We start from the raw sequence: 8,820 nt of genomic DNA, 5'->3' as shown, positions 1-8,820 counted from the left end.
AGGTACAAGTACTCTGGTGAGAAACTGGGAATCCTCTAATTCCCATCATCCACACTCCTTTTTATGATATTGCAGTGGGGAGACCAGTCTAAGTCTCTTCGGGTGTTCATTGACTCCGGGCGGATCAGAGTTTTATGGACGCTACCCTAGTTTCTGATTTAGTTTCCTCACTCAACTCCTCTCTGTTCCCATGGACGCTATAAGCCATTGGAAGTGTTACCCACAGCACTGTTCCTGTTAATCTGCGGGTTTCAAGAAGGCTATACAATCTGCGGGTTTCAGTGAGGCTATACAGCTTTTCCTCATTCAGTCCCCCATGTTCCTGTTTTGGAATTTTATTGGCTCCAAAACACAACCCCATTATTAACTGGACCACGAGTTCAACCCTGGGTTGGAGTCTGTTCTGTCATTCCCATTGTCTCAAAGTGGCGCAGCCTTCCCTGAGACGTCCTCATCAGGGCTGAAGTAAAGCCTCGTATTTCTCTGCCGTTCCCGCAGAGTACCATGACATCCTGGAGGTCTTCAGCCAGACATGGGCTACTTCTCTTCCCCCGCATTGTCCCTACGATTGTGCCATTGACTTTGTCCCAGGCACGACACCGCCTCGTGGTTGGCTATATTCCCTATCCGGCCCGGAGACCAAGGCCATGGAGTATATTGAGGACTCTCTGGCTGTTGGAGGCATCCGTCCTTCTGCATCCCCTGCCTGCGCAGGGTTTTTCTTTGTGGAAAAGAACAACACGATGCTGCTTCCATGCATTGACTACCAGGGTCTTAATGACTTAATGGTCAAGAATCGTAACCCCGTACCACTCCTCTCCTCGGCTTTCGAACCTCTCCAGGAGGCTACCATCTTCTCCAAGCTGAACCTTCGAAATGCATACCACCTGGTTCGGATATGCGAAGGAGATGAGTGGAAGACAACCTTCAACAGTGCCAGTGGACATTATGAGTACCTGGTCATGCTGTTTGTACTCACCAACTCATCACTGTCTTCCAGGCCCTGGTAAACGATGTGCTCCGGGACATGTTAAATTGATTCGTGTTCGTAAACCTCGACGACATCTTGGTGTTTTCCCGTTCTGCCCAAGAACAAGTGTTCCATGTTCAACAAGTCCTTCAGCACCTCCTGGAGAACCAGTTATTTGTGAAAGCGGAGAAGTGCGAGTTCCACCGTTCTACAATCACCTTTCTCGGATATGTCATCACCGAAGGAAATGTCCAGATGGACCCTGAAAAGTTGAAAGCAGAAGTGGATTGGTCCCAACCGACGTCCAGGGTGCAGCTACAACGTTTCCTGGGGTTTGTCAATTTCTCCCGCCGTTTCATTCGAGGCTACAGCACCAGATGTGTAGGGATGCTACGGGAAAATGCAGCGTTTCCGAGCTATTGTGAATATCATGCTATTTTATTGTTCCCATTGTGGGTTTGCTATTTGCCACTAGCGTTGTTTTATTATAGAAAAGCTGCTGCAACCGAGCGTAGCATTAGCACAGTAGTTTGAGGTGTGCATTGAAATACCAGTATTTAATTTAATTTATCATAATTGAATATCATTGTAACATGTATTGTACTACAGGAAGCGCGCTGGTTACTATTTATTTATACTGAACAAAAATATAAACGCAGCCTGAAAAGATTTCAAAGATTTTACTGAGTTACAGTTCATATAAGGATATCAGTCAATTGAAATCAATAAATTAGGCATTAATCTATGGATTTCACATGACTGGACAGGGGTGCAGCCATGGGTGGGCATAGGATGGCATATGCCCACCCAATTTTTCCCTACAAAAGGGCTTTATTACAGACAAAAATACTCCTGTATCATTAGCTGTCAGGGTTGCTGGTCTCAGACAATCCTGCAGGTGAAGAAGCCAGATGTGGAGGTCCTGGTCTGGCGTGGTTAAATGGGGTCTGTGGTTGTGAGGCCGGTTGGACGTACTGCCAAATTCTCTAAAATGACGTTGGAGGCGATTTATGGTAGAGAAATGAACATTCAATTCTCTGGCAACAGCTCTGGTGGACATTCCTGCAGTCAGCATGCCAATTGCACACTCCCTCAAAACTTGAGACATTTGTGGCATTGTGTTATCAGACAAAACAGCACATTTTAGAGTGGTCTTTTATTGTCCCCAGAACAAGGTGCACTTGTGTAATGATCATGCTCTGAAATCAGCTTCTTGATATGCCACCCCTATGGATGGATTATCTTGGCAAATGAGAAATGCCCTCTAACAGGGATGTAAACAAATTTGTGCACAACATTTGAGAGAAATCAGCTTTTTGTGAGTATGGAAACTTTTGGGGATCTTTTATTTCAGCTCATGGAACATGGGACCAACACTGTACATGTTGCCTTTATAATTTTGTTCAGTAGAGGTTATTGATAATAGAGTTGTTTGATGAATTATTATCTTAGCTAGCGAATAGCTAATGTTTACTCACCTTTCACATTGATCAGTTTTAAGTCATCTCTTATCTGTGCTTCCCAGTGCATCTTTTGACCAACGTTCTCAATTTCAATGATATGCACGAGCGCCCTTTACTCACGAGCGCACTGCTAGTTCCAAAACAAACCCTTATTTTGAAAAGGGTTCTTCAAAGCACCCCTTAAGTCTACAAAGGTCAAAATAATTAGAACTGATGGCAGTGTTTAGGTTCTTAAATTAACCTTAAGGAATTTTTTTTAACCTTCAATTATCATGAAAGGTCCTCCAAGAACCATTTATTTTTAGTGTGGTCTTTCAGTGGACACCCCCGTGAGTGTCTTTCAGAACCCCACCTGATTCGTTTTGGTTGTTGTTAGTGACTCTTTGTTAGTTCCCCCTTCTGTTTGAATTACAATTTTTGTTGCTGGGAAACGTAACACACCTGAACATGTTATGCAGGTCATCAATCCGAACCCCCAAATTAGAAACATTTTCAACACTGATGGTAGTCAAATCATTGTCCATAAAAGGGTAGAAAAGAGGTGTAAAAAGTCTCTTTGCTTGTATCTGTGTTTCCTGTTGTGTTAAACTACAATTAAAATATCTTTCTGTCTCAAACCACACTGACAGAAGTAACACCAGCAGGCTACGTGTGGTTCATAGAACTCATGTGTCTTTCACTTTACTTAAAGTCTGCCAATATAATGCTTTATAGCTTGTTAAAAGCATGTATGAATTGTTATAATGTCTTGTAATAAGTTATTTATTCTATGTATCAAAACGTCACCTGACACAAAATGGATTTGTCAGGATCATTAGTCAGGATCAGGATCATCATTAGTCAGGATCAGGATCATCATTAGTCAGGATCAGGATCATCATTAGTCAGGATCAGGATCATCATTAGTCAGGATCAGGATCATCATTAGTCAGGATCAGGATCATCATTAGTCAGGATCAGGATCATCATTAGTCAGGATCAGGATCATCATTAGTCAGGATCAGGATCATCATTAGTCAGGATCAGGATCATCATTAGTCAGGATCAGGATCATCATTAGTCAGGATCAGGATCATCATTAGTCAGGATCAGGATCATCATTAGTCAGGATCATTAGTCAGGATCAGGATCATCATTAGTCAGGATCAGGATCATCATTAGTCAGGATCAGGATCATCATTAGTCAGGATCATTAGTCAGGATCAGGATCATCATTAGTCAGGTAATAAGATATTTTAAGAGAGGCATACATGCTCATGACATGACACGTCTTACAAAGCATTACACTAACCTCATAATGTATCAAACGTGGAGGCTTTACAGGAAAAATCCACTCCAAAAAGGTTTTCGTTAGTCCACTGTTAATACAGCGCCAAAATGTGTTGCATGTCAGCAGTCACGGGTTCAAGATATTGGACATTCAAGAAGCAAAGTGTCGCCAACCACATCTGTCATGTCTTGTTATGTCTGTTCCTGTCCTTTCTCTTCACTCTGTCTCTCTCTGCTGGTCTTTTTAGGTTACCTTCTCTGTCTCTCATTCTTCAGCTGTTCTACATCTCCCCTAACTAGCTCATTCACTCTTTCCCCACCTGTTCTCTCTTCCCCCTCTGATTAGGTCTCTATTTCTCTCTCTGTTCCTGCTACTTTCAGTGTCTGATTCTTGTTTGTGTTTTTGATGCCAGAAGCAAGCTGTCGTCGCGTTTGCTTCCACCTTGTCCTATCCTGTCGGAGTCTGCCTGGCAGGTGCATCCTGCATTATACTAACGTTCTTTTTGTTCCATTGACTACGTTGGAAGAGGATTTATGCCATTCCTGTTTTTTCATTAAAGAACTCTGTTTTCTGTTAAAACCGCTTTTGGGTCTTCACTCAAGTACATAACAACATCCTCATGAGGGTGCAAAAGGCATCATATGAGTTACTGACTTTAAACTACAATTGTCTCTATGTGTTTTTCCACAGCAGAAAAGTCCAATTCAGTAATTTGTTTGAATTGAAGAAGGTTTAATAAAAGCAATAGATTAATAGAAAAACAGTTGAGCCATGTATGATCAGGCATTTTCTGTAATACTGAAATATTATAAATATAGAATAACAGTATGTTAAAGTTCATAAGAGTATGAAATGTTCCTATCTAGTATCGGTTCAAAGGGTCCACAGTGCATCACATGGTCTGTGAAACCCCTCCCTCTCTCTCAATGGGCCAGGGAAGCTGATCCTAGATCTGTACCTAAGTGAAACTTCAACCTCCACCTAAGGGGCCATAATCTGTATTGGTACTATGAGACGAAGCTACTGTCTGTCACTCTAGTAACTAGCTCAACAACTAACAGTATCAGTTGACTGGCCTGCGTGGCCTAATGGCTTCTCCACCACTTCTATCTTCTTCTGCTGTTCTGTGCTGCCTCACTGGCTGTCATCCTGGAACCACCACGTACAGTAACATTTAAAGGTCACTAATAGTGAAAATCATGATTTTCATCCAATTCAATGAAACCAGTAGGTTGACCCAAGTATTGTCAAATGACTGCAGCTTTTACACTGACAAGTTGATCATAAAGTTACTAGTCCCTTCCAGTAACTTTGGAATCAGGAAGCAGGCATTACTTCCAGGATAATGCAACTTAATTTATTGCCGGACATATTATACACCAATGGTAGCGTCTTATAATCTCAACTAATTTAAATATGTAACTCCTTAAAACCACATGTGCGCATCATACGGCTTTGTTTGCAAACCGTAAGATACTGTAGATGTAGATACTGTAGATGTAGATAGATGTAGATACTGTAGATGTAGATACTGTAGATGTAGATAGATGTAGATACTGTAGATGTAGATACTGTAGATGTAGATAGATGTAGATACTGTAGATGTAGATAGATGTAGATGCTGTAGATGTAGATACTGTAGATGTAGATACTGTAGATGTAGATAGATGTAGATGTAGATAGATGTAGATACTGTAGATGTAGATAGATGTAGATACTGTAGATGTAGATACTATAGATGTAGATACTATAGATGTAGATACTGTAGATGTAGATACTGTAGATAGATGTAGATACTGTAGATGTAGATAGATGTAGATACTGTAGATGTAGATAGATGTAGATACTGTAGATGTAGATAGATGTAGATGTAGATAGATGTAGATACTGTAGATGTAGATACTGTAGATGTAGATAGATGTAGATACTGTAGATGTAGATAGATGTAGATACTGTAGATGTAGATAGATGTAGATGTAGATAGATGTAGATACTGTAGATGTAGATAGATGTAGATACTGTAGATGTAGACAGATGTAGATACTGTAGATGTAGATAGATGTAGATACTGTAGATGTAGACAGATGTAGATACTGTAGATGTAGACAGATGTAGATACTGTAGATGTAGATAGATGTAGATACTGTAGATGTAGATAGATGTAGATACTGTAGATGTAGATAGATGTAGATACTGTAGATGTAGACAGATGTAGATACTGTAGATGTAGATAGATGTAGATACTGTAGATGTAGATAGATGTAGATACTGTAGATGTAGATAGATGTAGATACTGTAGCTGTAGACAGATGTAGATACTGTAGATGTAGATAGATGTAGATACTGTAGATGTAGATAGATGTAGATACTGTAGATGTAGATACTGTAGATGTAGATAGATGTAGATACTGTAGCTGTAGACAGATGTAGATACTGTAGATGTAGATAGATGTAGATACTGTAGATGTAGATAGATGTAGATACTGTAGATGTAGATACTGTAGCTGTAGACAGATGTAGATACTGTAGATGTAGATAGATGTAGATACTGTAGATGTAGATAGATGTAGATAGATGTAGATACTGTAGATGTAGATAGATGTAGATACTGTAGCTGTAGACAGATGTAGATAGATGTAGATACTGTAGATGTAGATAGATGTAGATACTGTAGATGTAGATAGATGTAGATACTGTAGATGTAGATAGATGTAGATACTGTAGATGTAGATAGATGTAGATACTGTAGATGTAGATAGATGTAGATACTGTAGATGTAGACAGATGTAGATACTGTAGATGTAGATAGATGTAGATACTGTAGATGTAGATAGATGTAGATACTGTAGATGTAGATAGATGTAGATACTGTAGATGTAGATAGATGTAGATACTGTAGATGTAGATAGATGTAGATACTGTAGCTGTAGACAGATGTAGATACTGTAGATGTAGATAGATGTAGATACTGTAGATGTAGATAGATGTAGATACTGTAGATGTAGATACTGTAGCTGTAGACAGATGTAGATACTGTAGATGTAGATAGATGTAGATACTGTAGATGTAGATAGATGTAGATAGATGTAGATACTGTAGCTGTAGACAGATGTAGATACTGTAGCTGTAGACAGATGTAGATAGATGTAGATACTGTAGATGTAGATAGATGTAGATACTGTAGATGTAGATAGATGTAGATACTGTAGATGTAGATAGATGTAGATACTGTAGATGTAGATAGATGTAGATACTGTAGATGTAGATAGATGTAGATACTGTAGATGTAGACAGATGTAGATACTGTAGATGTAGATAGATGTAGATACTGTAGATGTAGATAGATGTAGATACTGTAGATGTAGATAGATGTAGATACTGTAGATGTAGATAGATGTAGATACTGTAGATGTAGATAGAGGTAGATACTGTAGCTGTAGACAGATGTAGATACTGTAGATGTAGATAGATGTAGATACTGTAGATGTAGATAGATGTAGATACTATAGATGTAGACAGATGTAGATACTGTAGATGTAGATAGATGTAGATACTGTAGCTCAAGCAGAACATGGCAGAATGATACTGATACCCCTTTTTATCTGTATTGTGACTTTTAGCTAGCAAACTAACAGCATGCCGGAAAAACACACTCCACACTCCTTTTGTCTCTTAAATGAGGTCACCCTTGATGCAGCATCTATATGTGGGGAAGCTGTGCGAGCTGTCCTTCCCAGGACCCCTCTGTCCAGTCTGAGAGAGGCCTGACAAGGAGGAGTATATAGCTGGATTTGTCTCCCGCTTAAATCTTGGGGATGATTGAAGCCAAGTGGGTGACTGAAGCCTGCTTAATTGAATCGGGGCACATGGGTCCCTCTCCTCTCCCACTCCACTCCCCATCAATCTCCGTAGATGGTTGTATTTCCCAAAGCCTAAGTAATTAACTTCTACATGATATGACATGACACTTTGTTACTTTGTGTTATTTTTTACAAGCAATTCAGACGGGAGATGAGTGTGACAAATTGGACGAATCAATGGGGTACTGCACATTGTAGGGTGAACAGGTTCCCATATTAGGCGTATGGCTCTAATAAAAATGTTCTGTCGCTTTTATTTCTCATGAGTGTTCATGTTGATCAACATTTTGGCTATGCTGGCCTATGATCAAATAAATATCTGATCAATACAAACAATTCTGAACATATTGCTATTTATAATGTGTCACACCCTGATCTGTTTCACCTGTCTTTGTGCTTGTCTCCACGCCCCTCCAGGTGTTGCCCATCTTCCCCATTATCCCCTGTGCATTTATACCCATGTTCTCTGTTTGTCTGTTGCAATTCATCTTGTCTTGTCAGGTCTTACCAGCGTGCTTTCCCATCTTCCTGTTTCTCAAGTTCTGTTTCCTAGTTTTCCCAGTTTTGACTATTCTGCCTACCCTGACCCCGAGCCTACCTGCCTGACTCTGACCTGAATAAAAATCTCTGCCTGTCCTCCACCTGCCCTTTGCCTGACCAGTGTTTACAATACATCATCTGAGAACTCCCAAGTGGCGCAGCGGTCTAAGGCACTGCATCTCAGTGCTAGAAGGATCACTACAGACACCCTGGTTCGATTCCAGGCTGTATCACAACCTTGCTGTGATTGGGAGTCCCATAGGGCAGTGCACAATTGGCCCAGTGTTGTCCGAGTTTGGCCGGTGTAGGCTGTCATTGTAAATAAGTATTTGCTCTTAACTGACAGTTTTTATTTATTTTTTATTTAAAAAAGAACTGTACTATCCACCTCCTGTGTCTGCATCTGGGTCATATCATAGTCATGATAGTACGAACTGGCCATTACTGACCCAGCAAACAGACCAACTCCACAATGCTGTCTCCCAGCAAGGAGCCACCATTGGAAGACACAAGGAGTTACTGCAATGCCTTACAGAGGGACTCCATACCGTGGCAGAATGCTATGACCAGGCGTTCGATACATTGCTGGAGCAATTCCGCAAATTCCCTACTAGGCAGGGGGCCACACCAGTAATCCCCCAGACTCTCAGCAAGCCCGCTACCAGCACCATTTCTTCCCAGCCTACCCCAGTGTCCGAAGAACCCCGCTTACCTTCT

Source organism: Oncorhynchus masou, chromosome 3 (genome assembly GCF_036934945.1).
Source record: "Oncorhynchus masou masou isolate Uvic2021 chromosome 3, UVic_Omas_1.1, whole genome shotgun sequence".
NCBI lineage: Eukaryota > Metazoa > Chordata > Actinopteri > Salmoniformes > Salmonidae > Oncorhynchus > Oncorhynchus masou.
The sequence above is the reverse complement of the archived record's forward strand: the minus strand, read 5'-3'. Positions refer to the sequence as shown.